This window comes from Vulpes lagopus, chromosome 1 (genome assembly GCF_018345385.1).
Source record: "Vulpes lagopus strain Blue_001 chromosome 1, ASM1834538v1, whole genome shotgun sequence".
Classification (NCBI taxonomy): domain Eukaryota; kingdom Metazoa; phylum Chordata; class Mammalia; order Carnivora; family Canidae; genus Vulpes; species Vulpes lagopus.
Window position 1 is genome coordinate 25,606,791 of NC_054824.1, and position 20,489 is coordinate 25,627,279.

A 20,489-nucleotide genomic window follows, 5' to 3' on the forward strand; every position below is an offset into this window, starting at 1 on the left:
AGGCTGTGGAGGTCTCAAATAGGTTTAGGAGTAGCCCTTTAAGCTCCAGAACACATGGCCAATGTGTTGACAGTAGTCACTGTGGTGTAGCCTGCATCATGGAGCACGGAAATGCAGGGGACCCAGAGCCATTCCCAGGGCAGGGCTTCTCCCTGTGTACATTTACATCACCAGAAGGAAGGGCTAAAGTACCAATTCCCAGGCCTTGCTTCCAGAGAGTCTTAGGAGGTCAAGAAACTGCATTTCTGCATTTTGAACAAGCCCACAAAAAATACTGCCTTAAAGAAATTATTCTAGAAGAAAAATTCAAGGCCTAGGTAGAGCAGTAAGGAAAAGCTGACTATGATGTGTATGCTGTTATGATGCTTGCTGGGGCAGAAGCCAGAGTGTGTGATCAGCAGCTCTCTGACAGGAGGCAAGAAGTACAGGGAGGGCCAGGAGGGATGTTTGGGCATGGATATAGGTACACAGTGGGAGGTAGGGCACAGAAGGAGGGATGACTCGTGAGTGACTGCCTTCAAAGGAAGCCAGCCCTTAAGGGCCCAGGTTGTAGGATGCCCAGAGGGCCTGTGGACTGATGCAGAAGCCTGGGGTGTCCCACTTGACTGTTCCTGAGAATCAGGGAGGGTATATCAATCACAGAGAGCTCCCTGGCTTGGTTTTCTTCCAGGTGGTTTTATTTACTTCTAGACTAACATTTTTTTGTTGTTGCCATCAATTAAAGTAGAAGCACTACTAAAGTAGAAGCACTACTATCATTTGAAGTCTGGGGTGTTGGGGGTCACTAATGCTAATGATGGCGGTGATAGCACAGTCCAGCATTAATACAGTGGTATCTGGTATCTGGACTCAACAAGGGACAATGTAACCCAGCAAGAAGAAGTCTCCATGTTCATAAAGACACTGTCCCAGAATTACATTTCATTATTTTTCTTTTCTTGTCAATCTGTTGTTAGATTAACCTCTCCCCTGATGATTGAATGCCATGATCACAGACAAAACAAGCGTCTGATGGTTTGGTTGACTGTCATATGTGCAACACAAAACCTGGTTTGCTTTTCCTAAAAGTTATTTTTGCAATCATAGCAAGTATAGGTAATATTGAGAAAGAATTCTCAGCTCAGTACTTTGCCCCCATTCCCAGTCATTGGGATTTCTATATTTCATATTAAATGCTTTTGCTCTGGCATGTACTTTTCTCAGCCATGCTTGAGATGAAAATGTCCATGCAGTGAAATAGGAAAATAGCCTTATGACTTCTGAACCTATTCTCAATCTTGGTCCTTATCTGAAATTGGGTGCAACTTAAGAATTTTAAGGCTCAACAAAAAAAAATTCAGGGGTTTTTCAGCATGTTGAGCATTACAAATTCTCCATCCAGAGTCCACTTTCTTTTAAGGCTGCTAAGATGAAGCTATTATTAGTTAATGCTCAGACTAATCAGTTGGGCACTGCTCTGGATTATACAAGTGGTAGTAAAAATGTGGAGGAGGGCATTTGGTTGAGAGGATTTGCTTCTCATCTCCTTGTGTCTACTTTAACTTATACCCACAACCCTTCTTTCCATATCCTGTAACTCACTCATTTACACAGGAGAAAGAGTTGCTTATTGCTGTCCAGAACCTAACTTCATTGGGAGGGACACTGCTTTGAAAGGTGGTATAAGCACCATGTCTTAGACTTGTTGCAGCTGTGAAGAAGGCCTGGCCTTCAAAGGGCAAGCTTAGGCCTCCTCACCCTCTTCCTATTCTGACTCTATGTGAGAATCAAGACTGTCTGGCCCTTCCTGTTAGGAAGAAGCGTTTTGGCCTTCAACCTAAGCCACTTGCTCCAGTTCAGTTTAACCAGAGCTACCTTTCACAGGATGGCGGGGGGAGGGAGTGTGTGTGGGGGTACTGTTATAATTGGGAACTAGCTCAGGTACTTACAAATTTGGTTATTATTCCCCATGTGGCTCCTGATTTCTGTGGATATGATTCCTTCAGAAGGAGGCATCAGTTTTAGGATTCAGACACCAAATTCTCTACCTTAAATCTTTACTAGAATTCTCCCACAGTGGTTGAACATTTACTAAGAAACCACTTTGTGACCCTACATCCCATGGAGTCCTTTCCTCTGCTGAATAAAATCCACACTCTACATTATACAAAATCTAAGATATTTTCTCCCACCTTAGGCTGAGGCTTGCAAAGGCAGAAGTAGGAGGTGGCCCATTTCTCCTTAAGGATATTACCCATAACTGGATGTATCATTCCCAAATGATTTGTGCAAACTTTGGTTTTAGCCTGTGTTGAGACTGTTTCAGAATCCAGTGCACTTCAAAGACTTTATTTAGGAGTTCACCATCCTTACCAACTTAGAAATGAGGTCATCTACCCACTGTTGAGGACTTTCTAAAGTATTAGGGTCTTAGAGGTGATTTTATCTACAATCCCACCCCACTCAGAATTGCTTCTTCTGATAGCCAGAGGTTACCAGCATCTACACACACTTCCATACCAGGGATACACAAAGGGCATCAGTATAATCTACAAGGCTGTTTCTTTTTTTTTTAAATTTTTTAATTTATTTATGATAGTCACAGAGAGAGAGGAGAGAGAGAGAGAGAGAGAGAGAGGCAGAGACATAGGCAGAGGGAGAAGCAGGCTCCATGCACCGGGAGCCCGACGTGGGATTCGATCCTGGGTCTCCAGGATCGTGCCCTGGGCCAAAGGCAGGCGCTAAACCACTGCGCCACCCAGGGATCCCTACAAGGCTGTTTCTTTAAAAAAAAAAAAAAGTCTGAAAAAATAAGTAAAAAGTTAATTAAAAATTAATTTTAAAAATGTCTGAAGGAGCTATAGCAATATTTGAAACATTGAAAAGATTATAGGATGGAAACAGTTATTTGATATTTGAGTTATACATATTTGATACAATATTTCATGAATGAAAATTTTCATTATGAGAAAAAAGATTTTAGTTGCTGATTATAAAAATGAAACAAAATAAAACTAATATGCCTATTAATGACTTTAAACTGTAGCCCTATAGGGACTCACTGAAATTGTGCTCAATACCTATATCCCCCAAACTAAGGAGATCCATAGTTTCTCATTGTTTACCTCAAGAATATCACACAATATTTAGAATCAAAATAGCCCTCTCTCGTAGGATAGATCTCTTCTTTATTTCCTCTTTCTTCTATCCAGCAGTTTCTCTCCAGTAGATAAGCCTTCATTTATTTGGCAATCAGTAATTAAGTCATTCTCTGTCTTTCTTTTTTCTTTAGCTCTCTGCTGGATACAGATTCTGTTAAACATCAGTATGTACAGGGTCAGGGTCTTTAAAAATCACTTGCCTATCCCTTTTCCCTAAGGGACTCACAACTAAACTAGTCCAGATAGTTGGCAATCTCTGCTTTCTTAAAAGCCTTCAACCAAAGCAGTCCTCATCTTCTAGGGGTAAACATCAGAGATTAACAGTCCTCAATTGCCAACAAATCTTTTCTATTCCTTTGTTCTAGTTAGAGCTCCTCTGGAGACAGGAAATAATTGAGTGCTGTTCTGTGTAAAAGTAACCCTTCATGTACATATATTATTTTTAAAAGGTTAGGGCATCTCCAAAATATTGCTTTCTATAACATAAAGAGTCCACAGTATATCCAGCTAAAGGAGGAGGGTTGACTTGAATGTGTGGGCATCAATTATTTTAATATTAGAAATAATTCTGGTTTATATACAGCCCTGTGGTCCTTTGTCCCTCATGTTCCCATATTAGCTTTCCCACCATCCAAACCATCATCCCAACACCTTCTAATCTAATGAGTGTATTGATTATCTGTCTAAATTGTTGGTTTTACATGAAACCCACCACCCACCTTCCTAGTGATTTAGCCAAGTGAGTGGTTTTGTTTTTCTAAAGAGCTGAAACTAGGTCTTACTCACCATCCTCCCCCTCCCCCATGTGTCCAAGGCCTGTGCCAGGCAAAGAGTAGGTAGTCCATATATATTCATTGGTTAAAAAAAAAAGAAAAAGAGATCCATGAATCATAAACACCTAAGTGCCTAAATAACATCACTGGATTGTGTTCAACTCAACCAGATAGTATTTATTTTATAGCAACCAATGTTGAGCTCTTCATACTACCTACGCTTGTTGCTTTACCTACAATGTATGTTCTTCAGTTTACGATCCTGATATGAGGTAACTCAGTTTGAGAGAAAGGATTAGGAGAGGTTAAAAGAATGACTATTATGCTGTTCCCATCCTTTAGTGTTGCTCTGGTCTTACCCTCCCTGCATTTTAATCACTTAAGTCCTGCAGTCCTACAGATTTTTGTAGTCCTCATAGGCAGCATTCAATTTCTCAAGACTGAGGAGTCAGTCAGCCAAGTCAGCCTCAAGTCAGCCAACTGACCTTGCTCTACGTCAGCCTCTTCCATCTTGGTCCTGGGCAATGGCGTGTGTAACCTGGTTCCCATGTGCCACCTGCTGGTCTCCTGGGTCACTGCTTCCAAAGTGTCTCAGGAGTACCATGTTGTGGCTGGAGAAAGTGAAAGGAGCCTTTTCACAGCAATAAGTGTGCTGTGACCCAAACATCCAGTCTGGGATGTAAATTATTTCATTCCCATTACATGTCATTAATGGAGATGAGGAATCTTAGACACTGAGGAAAGAAGTCACTCCCCCAAAGCTATAATCTGAGTTTATCTGCAGGAATTCTTAGTCCTTCTCAAAGCACCCTACAACCATATAGTCCCCCAAACGTCTGCAAAAGGATGCCCAAAAGCAAACAAGCAAGAAAAACCTCTGTACTTATAATAAACACATGTATGGGATACATGGATAAAATGAGAAAGAGCTATTTGAATAAATTTATGCATCTCTCTGGAATAAAATAAAGGAGAAAGGGAAGAACATAGGGAAGGAAGGAGAGAAAAATACCTTTTCAACAAAAAGTATTAATATTCATTTAATTATTCCTAAATCCTCTAGATGAAAAGGTTCTGATTTATTTTTTTACTTGAACCAGTCTTTTTAGAATTGTATATTCCAGAAAGTAATAAACCATAAGATGAAAATAATAAGCCATAAAAAAATCATTGCTTACAAGGTTATTAAAAATTAGATGCAATCACCAAAATATAAGGTGGCCTCTAGAGGTAGCAGAATTGACCCGGTAGCGACAACTCTGGGCTCAGAGCTCTGATTCAATGGGCTTCTTTGGAGGTTTACTGAATGTTCATTATAATCTCAGCTAGTTCGAGTTTCTGTGCTAACACTCAGCATGAATGATTCTGTACAGAGGATTCTTATGTCTCCTCCCATATATTCTTCATCTAATTCACTCTTGGGAATATTTCTAAATTTTCAGAGACATGTGCCTTCGCCTTCTGTTTTAAGAAGTATTTATTTCTTGCACTGTCATATCTGCCAAACATTACTTTTATGTAAAATTATTTCTCTTCTGAATATCTTTGCTGCTTGCATCTCTGGAGCCAAAGGCTCAAAGATTTGTATATAGAAGCCATGTCAAAGAGTGATTAAAGAATGCTTTTCATTTCTTCCTCAAATGCCAGAGAGCAAACTCCTCAGTAGCTCAGACAATTCTTTCCCACCATCTTCCTGCCTGAGCCCCAGCCAAATTCCACCTGCTGAACAACAGGTCTGAGCAAAGTCTAAATCCCCAGGCCTTCAGGCAGCAGTCTGATGGTACTGTATTTAAAAAATCAGAGCAAGAAATAAAGATCTCAGATTTTTTCTTGGCACTATACTTGACCTTCTGGGTTATCCCAAAGGCAAGCCATTTTCCTCTGTATCTCAGTTTCTGTATCTAAAATGGAGACACAAAGGCACCTGGGTGGCCCACTGGTTGAGCACCTGCCTTTGGCTCAGGTCATGATCCCAAAGTCCTGGGATTAAGTCCCACATTGGGCTCCCCAATGGGAGCCTACTTCTCCCTCTGCCTATGTCTCTGCCTCTGTGTGTGTGTCTCATGAATAAATAAATAAAATCTTTAAAATAAAATAAAATAGAGACACAAAAACTGGAATTGGAATGTTGCTAAAATTATATAATGATGGGTAATAATGGTTAATATTTACTGAGTGATGACTATGTGCTAGACCCTGTGCTAAACACTAATGGTGGGTTCTCTCAGTTCTCATAAAACCCTGTAGGATAGATACTCTTATTATCCTTGTGAGAGGTGAGGGCAGAAGAACTACAATGGATTAAAGCATCTTCTTTATTGTTTCTTCAACATCCATTCCTTCAACATAAATGAACATCTACTATGTGCCAACCAATAAGCTGGATTCTGGGTGCACAGAACTAAATGCAAACATAATTCCTACTTTTAAGTTTCTCACAGGCTAGTATGTGGACCATAAAAGTTAGCTCTCAGGTGCAGAGGTTTGAAAAGAAGTGCACATCATATAGAGTGGGGACCCTCAGAAGGGAGTGGGAAATCTCTGGGGGGTGAGGGATGTCAGAGAAGGTCTCTTGGGTGAGTGGCATCTTGATGGAGTCTTCAATTGGTGGAGAAATGGGAAACACAGAATCCTGGTGATGAAAAAGGATCTGCAAGGACATCTACCCCAAGTCCTCATTTTCAGATGAGTACTCTGAGGTATGGATTGGGGGTGTTGACCTGCCAGAGGTCACTATCAGTGGGAGGATGGGGCTTGTACTCTGAGAGAAGACAGGAGAGGTACCGGCTGGATATATATTTGTGAAATTGAAGTGAATGACTGGTAGCTCTTTCATGATTTCTACATAAATTCTGATCTTAAAAGGCCTTTAAATACTTCACAAGAGGGTTTCTTCACCTAGTTTGAGTCCTGCTTGACTTGTTATTGAATTGCTGATCTTGAATTCCCTTCAAACACCCAAACTTTTCTATCTTCAAACTCAGTTTTGCATGGAGGGTCATCTAGGTGCCTTAGGATGTCATGCCTCCTTGCCAGACACAGGTTTGGAAAAGTCTGGGAGGTCTGGGAAGCTCAATGATTCAGCCATAGCAGAAGGGGACTAAGGACCTCTGTGCATCTCTTGAGGGCCAAACAACTCTGGATGCTTTGTGTTTGTGACCCTCTTTCCAGGTGGACAATGACTAGGCAAGGTGACTCTTGCAACATCTTCATTTGAGGCTCTAAGGAGGGAGTAAATTGCGCAAAGGACCCAAGTGGTGATTCGCAGTCTGGGGGTCAGGTCTGCCGAATCTCAGAGCCTGGGATTATTTCCTACCTGACATGTCCCACTCTACCCAGGCCATGCAATTTCCAAATGATTCCCCAAAAGATGCCAGATTTATGACCAGAAATGGTTTGACTATAACAAGTTCCCACTATAGAAAAACAACTCCAAGTGCACATCTCAGTGACAGTGCCTCTGCAGTGTCATCTCTGTATCCCAGGACAACATAACATCCACAGAAGATAGCACTTACAAAACAATAACTTTGTGTAAGGCACTGGGCTGAGCACTGTATATACAAGATCTCATTTCATTTTATTATTATCTCTATTTTGTACATGGGTAAGTAACTTACCCAAGTCACAGGTAAAACCAAGTCATTTGACTCTAGAATTCAAGCTTTCAAACTTCATGCCTGTATTCCAGACCACTGTTCCTCAAATGTGAAGAATAAGCACCAGTGGGCCCTGTTGTCTGAGAAAATACTACCATGAGGCAGCCAACCTCAGTATCTTACAGGTTTTTCTAATTCTAATTTTCAGATCCTGTTTCAGTTACCTGTGTGGATGGTAATAGCCTGATGCACTGGTACAAATAAAATAGGTCTCCCATCCCCTAAGCAATCTTGAGGGTAGTGATGAACTCTAGTTAAATGAAGGTAGCTTGAGCATTTTGAAATGGAACATACGAAATTGGTTGGGTTTATAATCAGAAGAGAGAAAGCATGGGCTGTAGGAAGGCCCACTCTTCCCCAAGACCCTTTATGACAATGTGCCAGCATCAACTCTCAATCAAAAGGATAGAGATGCTAGAATTCAAGCCCTGGCTCTAACCTGGCCAGCTGGGTGAGCTGAACCAGGTAACTTCATCTCCCTGAGCCTCAGCCTCCCCATGTGTACAGTGTATGTGCCAGAGGGTTGGGAGTATGGATCAAAATCACCCATGTGAAGTACCTGGCACTGTGCCTGGCACCAGGCAAAGGATCAAATACATGTTTACTAAAAAACAAAACAAGGGACGCCTAGGTGGCTCAGCGGCTGAGCATCTGCCTTCGGCCCCGGGTATGATCCTGGAATCCCAGGATCGAGTTCCACATCAGGCTCTCTGAATGGAGCCTGCCTCTCTCTCTGTCTGTATCTCTGCCTCTCTCTCTGTGCCTCTCATGAATAAATAAATGAAATATTAAAAAAAAAAAAGGTAGCATGGTTTCAGCACTCTCAGGGACTCCCTGATCACCAGGCTGTAAGCATCACCACCTCCACACACACCCCGCCCCCAGTGCTGCCTCCAGATCCTATGCTGGCACTGCGTCCCTACATCTCTGCCAGGGCAGGTGGCTTCTCCAAGCACCTCAGGAGAGAACGTTTGGGATCAGGGAAATAAACCCTGGAAGCCTGTTGAGAGCTTACTTTCCCCAACACCAGCTTTGCCAGCCCCCCTGCATCCCCCAGAACTCTTGCTTCTGAGTGAGAAAATTCATTTCTCAAACCCTACTTAGGTGGCTTGGGAGGAGAGGGAGAGGTTGGAAGGAGAAAAAGCAACAGCTCTGGTCTCAGGGTTGAAGGCTTCAAATCCTTCAGGGATCCAACTGCCTTAAGATTGATAGGCCCATAACAGTGGAAAACTGCCTCCTGGCTGATTCTAGAGCGCCTTGGGGCCCAGGGGGCTCCTGGCCGCTGCTGTTTGTGAACCTCTTTATCTCTCTAATGCCATGTTCCCTAAATCTGTGGTATTAAAATGATGAGAAAGGGCGAAGGAGGGTGATTCATGCCTGGGTTACACTGACAATGAAATTCATCGAAATCAAATTTCTCCTAAGCATGCCAACAACATCCCGGCTGGTGCCTGTCTCAGCTCTAGGGCTGCGTTTGTTTGGTTTCTACGATGATTTTTCTTTTTAATGTCATTATTTTTATTATTTTCACTTAACGTTTTTATAATATGCTTACTGTGGAGGTTGCTTGGTGCCTGCCAGCATTCTGGTGATGGAGTGGAGGTAGGGCAGACTTGTTTACCCCAAAAGCTGTTTTTGCACATACCTCCAGCCACTTGAAGGAAATAGAGTCTTTCTTCTCCCCTTCCGCAGCCCTATCCTGACAAGGAACCAAATACTAAACAGAATCATTGACTTGTTCCACCTTACACTGAGCAAAATCCCAATATTAGTTAATGAACCCAACCAATCCTCCCCTTGGCTCAACCCTCCCCTTTCATTCTCCCATTTAAATAGCTCTGGTTGCTTCGATCATTCTTTGTATATCATGGCTTCTGGCTCTATCTTTTGCCATCCCACCCTGGAAAGTTATCCTGTCCCCTATTCGCCAGTATTCCTCTTAAAATGGGATACCAAGAAAGTCTAATAAATGGTACCACATCCATATCATGGAATAGTAAACACCATTTGTTAAATACTTGAGATCTGTATGTATTAACCTGGAGAGGTATCAATCCTTAAGTGAAGAAACAAAGCTGGAGCGTAATGGGTTTTATAGGATCCACTTTATAAAAAACAATCTCAATGAAAATCTTACACACATGTGTTTATTTTGATATTTTTATATCAGTGTGAAAAATAGCATGGAAGGATATGCACCCCAGGCTGTTAACATGAGTTAACATGTTGGTTTAGGGGAATGTTGGAAGAATATTGGTTTTTTTAAAAATACATCTGATAATATTTCACTAGCTGCAGTTAACCGTTATTATTCTGGTAATTTTTAAAGGGGAACTTGTGAAAAGAATTTTCAATCAATCCATAAGGGACATATATTTTGATTTTTATTTTAAGTGTGACAGACACTCAGAGTCCTGCAGCCATCGTCAGACCTGTGCAAGGCTCATGGGACAGACATTGACTGTGCTTCTATTCAGACAACTTCACTTGCATCACCTTTATGGTTAACTCATATTGGGGATATAGTCCACTTAAAGCCCGGAAGCAGATTTTTTCTTCTTTACTCCAAGTGCAAAACCTTAAGTTTCTTATTAAATTTTTCGTGTTGGTTTTAGCCTTTTGTTCCACTTGTCAAGATCTTTTAAAAATCTGATCTTATCTAGCCTATTAGCCATCCTGCCCAGCTTCGTGCAAACTGCAAATTTGATCAGCAGGCCTTTTGTGTCTTGATCCAAGTCCCTGATAAAAATGTTCAACAGGACAGGGCCAAGGACATAGTCTTATACTTTCTCATTTTAGGTGAACAAATACAAATATTTTTGTATTCGTCTGTCATTGAGTTCCCTTCATTGTGTGCAAGACGCCTAATAAACAAAGAGGCTTATACTGGGCAAATCAATAACCATCCCCATTACCTGACTTGGTGATGGTAACAATAAACCTAATCACAATCCAAGTTGATCTAAAAGCACAGCAGTGTTAGTCAGAGGGATGGAACATATGGCTCTGTCCACATCTGCTCTGATGCATCCAGATGGAAGTGGGAGGTGGGCTGGGAGGTGGGGTGAGCAGACAGGGTAGGAGTGAGGGAAGAGGGAGCAGGCAGGTGAAGGCAGACAGGGGAGGGCTTCGGGAACGAGCTCCCAAATCGATCTCCACAATTGTGTGGTTAATGTACAAGCAGCATGCAACAGCTGCTGATGGCTCCCATCCGTGACAGTACAACTGTATGACAAATACTTCCCGTCATACTTAGAGAGCAAGTCTTCTGCTTTTTGGTTAATGGACCTTTGACACGCCTACTCAAATCACTTCTTCACAGGCTTTAGGAGTCTTTGTCACAAATATGTGGTGATGTTTTTCTTCTCCTTGTGGCTCCTTCCTCAGTGCTGTAATTGAGCAAGTGGCCTGTACTGCCCTTTGCCTCCCCCAACACTCCTCCACAGTCTTCTAGAAGCTGCCACACTCCTGACTTCTGCATCTCCTTATATAAAAGAATAAACACTCACTTAAGTGATACAAGATGCAAATTCAAGCCCAGTCCTTGCTGAGGATTTGTGGGCTAACTTAAAGCAACACTTCACCCTCTTTGTGTCTCAGTTTCACCAACTAAAAAAGGAATGTCATGACTGCAGCATTTTTCTAAGACTAAATGAGCTAGCACATGGCAAAGAGGTAGATGCTAAATAAATATTAGCTGCATCCGAGTCCGTAAACTGCAGAACACACAGGCGTGACTTATTCCAAACCTCTGGCTTTGACTATTTGCAAACATGGGTAGGGCCAGCAGGTGGGTTGTACAATCCTCAGTGTTTTTTCATTGCTCTGCTTGGCCTCCTGAGAATGTGTTGAGAACTGCAAGCAGGATTCTCAGAGTCACACTGACTCCTTCATTCATCCTATATTTGCTGACTGTCAATTTTATGCAAACACTGGACTGGGACTGAGGTATATATACAAAGATGATTAAGGCAAGATCCTGACACCCAAACAACTCGGTCTAGTGCCTCATGACCCACAGGAAGAAATACTCCTAGACCCAGTTCTCTCTCTCTCTCTCTTTCTCTCTCTCCCTCCCTCTCTCCCTCCCTCTCTCTCTCTCTCTCACACACACACACAAACACACACACACACCAACAGCAGCAGCAGCAAAAGTCCACATACCAGACCCTTATTAAATGAAATGTACCTGATATTTTCTGTTCTATTTCATCTATTAAATTGATTTTACCCCCTACCAATGGGATATTGATACATACTTTTAAAAACGCCACTCTGGGATTGGATAGATGTTATCAACGTTTATTAGACTGCTACAAGAACGCCAACTAAGGAGTTTCCAGGCCTGTCTGGGGGAGTCAGAAGACCTAGCACTTAACCTTGAAGGATACTGAGGTATTCACAGGGCAGTTGGTGCTCCTGGAAGAGGGAACAGCATGGACAAACGCACAGAGGGAGGAAAGCATGAGTACTCAGGAAACTCCAGATTTGAATGGGTGGGACAAAGGAAGTTTGTGGCAAATGAGGGAAATATAAGGCTTTAGGGATAAATTTTTAGAATAAGCAAAATGACTGAACACTCACAGGAAAAGATTTTTACTGCCAAGCAGGAAACTCAGGACAGTACAGAGTCGAGGCTCTGGGAAATGAGATTGCAGATGAAGAAGGAAGAGGGTAAGTTTTTTTTTTTTTTTAAAGCCAATAAACCACAAAATATTCATGCCCATACTTTAAAAGGCAAGTCCTTTGAGTATTGCTGATTGTTTAGCAGGGCCTGGATGTGTCAACTCAGTAAGCACTGGGATGATTGGGGGTGTTTTCTGCCACATACTAGCACACCCACCTTGGGATTATGGCACTCAGAGGTCCTTTTAGAAGTCATGTCTGAACCACTGACAGTAGGCTCAGCAGCCCAATCATGTTTGTCATGAAGAGGGCAGCCCAGGTAGCTCAGCGGTTTAGCGTTGCCTTCGGCCCAGGGCCTGATCCTGGAGACCCGGGATCCAGTCCCACGTGGGGCTCCCTGCATGGAGCCTGCTTCTCCCTCTGCCTGTGTCTCTGCCTCTCTCTCTCTCTCTCTCTCACTGTCTCTCATGAATAAATAAATAAAATCTTTTTTTAAAAAAAAAAGTTTGTCATAAAGAGCTCTGTGACCTGCTAATGAGTTTGGGCATTAATTTGGCCAAGAAAGCCACCGGCAGATTTAAAGCAAGAGACTATCTAAAAATTGGTAGAGGCATTAATATTGCCATCAAGGAACAAATGGGTTGGAAGGAAAGATTGGCTAGAAGAAGGCCAACCAGATAAGCGGCTAATCTTAATACTTCATGAGATAGTGACAGGACCCTGAAAGAAAACAGGGCTGGGGAGGATGAAAATGAGGGGATGAGCTAGGAAATACAAAGTTGAAAAATCAACATGACCCAGAAATTGATTTGATATAGAGAGTAGGAGAGGAAAATTCCAAGGATGATGTGTTAAATTAGTAGATTGGGTGACTGGGTGGATTGTGGAGCTCCCCAGAGAGTAGATTTAGGGTAGTTTGGGAAGAGGAGCATCAGTACACTTACAGGGTCACTGCCAGGGGATCCAGATCAGTGTCCTATGAATAATGCGACCAAAAAAAAAATTATCTTCCACTCACAAGGCCCATATGTCCAGGAACTGAAGAGCTACTTTCTTCTACTAGACCACCTAAGAAACCATTGTCAGGGCCAGGAGGAGGGAAAGGTGTCTACTGGCTGGTGTGCATGGAATGAAGGCTGTTTCTGCTGTTCAAGATAATAGCCTCATCTCCTGTGGACAACTGGTTGCAGTGGGAATTCTTGGGGTTGCCAAGCAATTCCTCCCTTTAGCTGGGCATAGAGCTAGATGGATAGGACAATATAGGACAGAAGCAGAAGGAAGCATTTGTTAGCTCTCCCTCCAGAAGGACTCATTGTCTGTCTGTCTGGATTCACAGGAGAAACACAGGTATACAGAATCTAAAGACTGTTTCAGCATCCCGTCTGACCCAAGGTTTGAAGGATGACACCTGTAATATGTTGAACTATGTTTCCTAAAAAGAAGCAACCTAAAAAGAAAAGTCCTAATCTCCAGTACCTGTGAATGAAAACTTCTTTGGAAAGAGAATCTTTGTAAGATGTAATTAAGGAGAGATGAGATTATCCTGGGTTTAGGGTGGGCCCTAAATCTAATGACTAATATCCTTATAAGAGAAAAGAAAGACACAGAGAGAAGATAGCCATGAGAAGACAGAGGCAGATACTGGAGTGATGCATCCACATGCCAAGACATTTGCCAGTGGCCATCAGATGCTAAGACAGGTATGGAACGGATTCTCCCTCTGAGCCTCAGGAAAAAAACCAACCTTGCCTACACCTTGATTTTGGACTTCTTGCCTACACAACCGTAAAATAATCAATTTCTGTTGTTTTAAACCACCATGTAGGTGGTAATTTGTTAGAGCAGCACTAGGAATCAGACAACATCCCATTTAGTACTTTCAGGATATGGGTCAAGGCCAACTAGTACCTTGTCAGAAGTGACTATTATTCTCTGGGAGCTTGCTTCTTGTGTCTACTCCATTCCCCCTGGTGCAGACATACCTCCTCAACACCGGTCTCTGTTTTCCACCTTTTCTTTGCTCTTTTTCCATAGCATCAGCTTTTCTTCCTAGCTCAGATGCTATTCTGAGCTCAGGGTAACAGCCAATTAAGCAGGTCTCTACTGAAGCCCTGCAGTGTACCGAATGCTAAGGTACCCTGCAGATCCCAAGTGTGATGAGGAGCAGAAGAACAATTTTCTTAAGCATTTGACAAGAAGTTGGGAGAGCCTTCTCAGCCTGCATTCCTTCATTCCTAAATTTACCATTAGCCACTGAAAAGATAAAATGTATATTATCAATCTTAAACTTTTACTTGTTTGATCTGCAGTCCAGCTGCTACCCTAAATTCTCCCTTCTTTGGAAAGGTCTCTTGGGAAGACCATAACCCAAAGCCTTCCCTAGTCTATGTCTCTGATTTATACTACCAGCATCCTTCTCAGGTAACAATTCTTAAATTTCAAAAATATCACAAAATAGCTTCTTGTCAAGAAAAGGTTAGAGACTTCAACTGTTTTCTAAGTCCTGACCTGAGCCTGTAGATCCAGGAGGTTGCCAGGATCCTAAGAAATCACAACATTCTCATTTCCACTTGAAAGCCTAAAACTACACAAAGAGCAAGTACTTCCCCAGATTGCATAAATTCACTAACAGACCCGGATAGTGTGATACTGGAGTTGCAAATGTATCTTCCTTCCTGGAAATTCAGAAAAATTAAAAGACTTAGCCGAATCCCCATATGGCCCTGGCCTAGTCATTTAACCTTTGCTTGGCCCACTTTGCTTATTTATGCATTAAATGGGGATCGTGAAAAGACATCTTATGAATTAATTAACTAATGATTGAAAGGGGTTTTTAAAGTGCTATGCAAATGATAAGCATTATTGTAAGGCCCGTGGGAATCTGAGACAAAGCAGGGAGCCAAACTCCAAATTGAGGATTATAACCAAGAAGCAAATGTAAGCACTTAGGAATGTGAAAGAACTATTAATATTGGTTACTATGATGTATTCGTTTTCTCTAATCCAGATCGAGAGGTGAGAAACTGTTAAAATGTGGATTCAGTTTTAAAACCCATGCGAGCCCAGATGCTCTGTAAGTGGTTACACTTCAGCAAACGCCTGCGCATTAAAACAAAATCAAAAGATCGAAGCAAACTGGAACTGGAGAAGAAGCAGGTGCATAAAACAAATGCTGTCAGCATATGTGTGAGCACAAACAATTAATTGTGCCCACAGAAGTCATACGATTGGCATTTGCAGATGTCCATATATATATAGTTCAAATACTGCAAAAGTAAAACCTCTTGAACCCACATAATTTTAATATCATACTCATTAGATAAAACCTCTCTCAAACCACCAGCCTGTGGAAGCCCCCAGGCAAAGCGGCTTAGGTTTCTGTTTTCCATTCTTCAATAAATGGACACCTGGCTTTATGCGGGTCTGGGGCAGCCATTGATCCTTATAATTATAAACAAAATGTGGCATTAATTCATCCCTTTAAAAAAATTCATTGAAATTAAGCTATGGACTTGTGGCTGTAAAATATCTTCTAAGGAATAAAAAGCCATCTTAACAACAACAAAAATCAAAAAACAACTCAAGCAAGTTTTTCCTATTTCAACAACTTTTGACTTTAGTAATTATAGAAGAATGGTCTTACCTGATTGAAAAAAAGCAGCTTTTGGTGTTCCGGCCTCACTTCTGTGTTTATGCCTGAATGGTACTTTTTAAAGCTACCAGCACTGTCTGGTCTTTGGTTCACCAAGCAAAGACAGAGTTTCTGGATGGGCAGCCTCTATTTCCTGAATCTTCATGATCTATACTCAATCAGCAGAAACTATGGTCCTCAGGACTACCCAGCTGAATTGGCAGACCAGAAAAGTAAGACATACCAGAAAATCTTTCTGCTTCCCAAATATTTCCTTTTCAAAAAGGGACAAATGTTTGATCTTTATATTCCTGTGCTGCTTTTGTTGCTGATAATTCTGGTCCTGTTGAATCACCAGTTATGACCAAAGAGACATTCAGGATTGTCTAGGCAAATAATGGCCTTTTAACAATACTAACTACTTGGGCCACAGATGCTTTTTCCATACCTATACCATTAATTACATGATGAAAATGTTAAACGTTCAAAAACTTGATAAAAAACATTCATAGGCATTAATTTTGTAAGAGTATTGTTATTATAATGATAGTCAACCCAGAATGTCTTTGAGTAGTGATTCAGCTATATATATTTGGTCTCCCTGGACTTTTTGAGCACCAAAAGTTAGTTTAAATAAATAAATAAATACATAAATAAGAGCATTCTCTATAATAAAAATGCCCTTTCATATTTTTTCCTAATCTGTTCAAGCTCCTGAAATGGCAGGAGACGTGGGAATATCAGAATCTCGTGAAAGGTTAGAATAATTAAGGGAAATTTCAACTGAAAGAAAAAACTTTAAACCTTGCACTATATATAAATTGTCCTTTATTCCAAAAGAAAAATGCCCAAGAGGTTAAACCCTTTATGGTGGTCATCTCAAAAAATCCTAGATCCTAACTTTGCTTCCATGTTCCCATGTCTTCCAGAATACCTTCCTTTCTAACTCATTCTCCTCTCTGGATGCCTTTTTTTAAACTTTTTTTTTTTCTAATTGAGTTATTTTTTTTTTAAATTTTTATTTATTTATGATAGTCACACAGAGAGAGGGAGAGGCAGAGACACAGGCAGAGGGAGAAGCAGGCTCCATGCACCGGGAGCCCGACATGGGATTCGATCCCAGGTGTCCAGGATCGCGCCCCGGGCCAAAGGCAGGCGCGAAACCGCTGCGCCACCCAGGGATCCCTCTGGATGCCTTTTGAGACAACTCCATTCTCTAACCACAGGATCCATCTCTTCTGCAGCAGTACATTTCCAACATCTGAGATATTCAGTCTGGTTTAAGAACCAGGTGCCTCCAGGATAATAGAGCACAGTGGCCTTTGGTTCACCTTAAGTTCTGCAGCAGAACATAGCCTGGATGTAGGTTCTCCTTCAAGAGATAAGGTGATGATATACTTATCCCTGTTGTCAGCAGGTAACTTTTGGATCTCTCTGTCTCTCTCTCTATCTCTCTCTCTTTTACACACACACACACACACACACACACACACACACACAACTAAAGGACAAAATTCATTCTCAGAAATTATAACACTCTAAACCAATGATGAAAAATAGAAATACTTTCCTGACTCACTCTTAATTCACAGCACAGGCAACTCATGTTATTCAGAGCAGTGTTGTTCCTTCATCCTTCCTTTCCTAGCCTTCTCCCCATTTACAAATTATGTCTCATTGAGCTTTCCTAAGATTAGATTCTGATCCATTACGAAGCCAGAGATCTCTTTAAAATCCTTCACCATACAAAGGCTGTACTGAATTTTTCACTTATTCATTCATTCAACAGATATTGATTCACTTGCTATAGGCAACTTGTGAGGCATTCGGAATACAATGGCGAGCAAAACCACTGTAGCCCATTGCCTTTATATAGAGTATGACTTATAGAAGCACAGCATCCTCTTCCCTATCCTCTGGGCAGAAAAGAGTAGAGATCTTTCTTTCAGTTAAATTTATTAGAAGCCCACATAGAAAGTATTCCCTAAATGAATTCTTATTTTAACATCAATTTTGGATCAGGTTGCCTTTTATCCAGAGTGCTATTGGTACAGAATTATTGTAACGCAAGGCAATGAACTAGCTGATCCTGGGAGGGCCTTTCAGGCTTTTATTGATCAGAGTGTCAAAGTCCAGGGCTTAGAGGTTATCCAGGCCCACCTCACACACCCCATTTCACAGATGAAGGGACTGAGGGACAAAGCTGTGAAATGTCTTATCTAAAGAACAATAAGGTGTTAGTAGAAGAGAGAGAGCTAGCTGAGTCTCCTACCTGCTGGTTCTAGGCAGTACCACATTCCACCACATTCTACTGCCTTAGAAACTCTGACTTCTAAAATCTGACCCCTAGCTATTCTGCTGAAGCTGCCTGTTACCACCGGTGAATCTAGAGAGTAACCTAATATCCCTATGCTGACCTTGTTTTAACTACTCATGTTCAGAAACAGACGTGAATAAACATGGCACCAATAGCCTCACAGTGCTCCATATGAAGAGAACCAGCATTCTTGGGACATCTGGGTGGCTCAGTGGTTGAGTGTCTGCCTTCAGCTCAGGGCTTGATCCCTGGGTTCCAGGATCGAGTCCAGTATTAGGCTCCCCACGACGAGCCTGCTTCTCCCTCTGCCTATGTCTCTGCCTCTCTCTCTCTTTGTCTCTCTTGAATGAATGAATGAATGAATGAATGAATGAGTGAATGAATGAATGAATAAACCTTTAAAAAAACAGAAACAGCATTCTTCTTCTAGAGGAAAATGTGAAAATGTATAAAAGATAACTAAATGATAGCAAGAAATAGTCACTTATAACACAAAATTGAGGGGTATCTATAGTTCTTTGATCACTACATTGAAAATCAGACCCCTTTTAAAGTTACCTGAGAAGAAACTACAGAGAAGTAGTAAGAAGACAGTATCAGGAGGTTTTCAGAAAATGTTTTTCTCATATTTTCAATCATTAGCAAGTGAAGGCAGTGACAGATAAATTGTACCTTGCCTTAAGATGTATGTCATGCAAGGTTATACAAGCTGACACTCTGATTTTCCTACATGTACTATATATTTCATTCACTAATGTTAGGAGACATGGTCTTATTATTAAGTAATTTCAAGAGATTTTTACATTCTTCAAAGAGACATTTCATTCATTTCATTTTCAAGAGACATTTACATTCTTCTCCTTGTGAATACAACTTGTGCCTACATCTGGAAATACATGAAATGAAAATTAGATATAACCAACATTATTAACATCACTGCTCTATCATTTAAAAGCCAATTTAAAAAATAAAAATAAAAAGCCCACAATTTGAAAATATTCTCAAATCCTAACTTTATAGCTCTTAGTTTCATCTCTTCATCCCTGGTCTCCAAATCCTAACCCCTAAGGTGTTAGCAGGGGTTAAAGATCACTCTACCTTAGAATGTGTGCACACACATTTTAAAGTTTTTATTAGATGCTCTTTTATTACCTTTTTGCTTGAAGCCCTTATGGTCACACTCCATTTTTAATAAGCTGGAAATCCTGTCAAGTGATTGTTCGGTGGCTGCATTTAACTAGCAGGCCAGTTGCCGAGCCAAAAGGTCGGCTGCTGAGCTCACTGAGGAAGCTGGAGAGAAAGCAAGCAGGCTCAGCCTCTCCATTTTAAATGAAGGCCTTTTCATTCTGCTGCTTATTCAGAATCAAAGGGATTTCAAAGCTCATTTGCCTTCACAGAAGAAGAGGGCAAAGGGGAGAGAGGGTATATTTTGCTACTCCATATCAGGAAAACAGAAGACTTGGCTGACCACAATCTTACAATACATTATTGTTGTTGTTGTTATACTTTTGCTTATGAATACAGAGTTTAATTAATAAAAATAAGCAGCGCTCTCAGCCAAGAATTAACAAGAGCCACACTGGGTCCCATGCTCTATCCCACCATCTCTTTCTTTTCCACATAGAACCATCTGGGGTCAGAAGGAGGCACAAAGTTCAAGAGGGCTTCACAGGAATCTTGAACAATCCCAGTCATTAGTGTGGTTGCCACTACAAAGGCAGATAGGCAAAGAAGTTTCCAACATAGGAAATAATTGCCAAGAGACACAAAATCACTAAGCTAGTGATACACCAGTCCAAAGAATAAGGGGGAGGAAGGTGGGCTCTGGGACAATGTCTGTTTTGGTATATACCTGCGTGGCTGTGAGTGTATGCTGAGATGCACATCCCACATCTGAAAAGGATGCAAACTTCAGGTAAACTTCAGGTCTACTTCCTTCCAGCAACTGTGCTGCTAACAATATATCACTATCAGTGGTTTCCATACTGGTTGAGGAAGCTCAGGATATGGAACATGTTGCACTTGTGGCCTTTACCATAGGCTAGGTAGGAGCTCAATAATGCCCAAGCTTGGGCAAGAAGTTTTGAAAGAAGTTAACAAAGGTAACTCAGAAACTCAGAAACACCTTATCAGGTCTTACACAAATGGGTAGGTTCCCCCCAAAGTCAATGGGGTCTGGCAGTTTTGATGGCCTGCTGGTGAGAATCTCACCACACTGCTGCTCTGTGTAGCCATAGGAAAAAGAATTCTCTACCACATACACAAATACATGCATATGTTGATGTCACATAGGACATTTTTATTTATTATAGGATATTTTCAACTAAAATTACACAATGATAT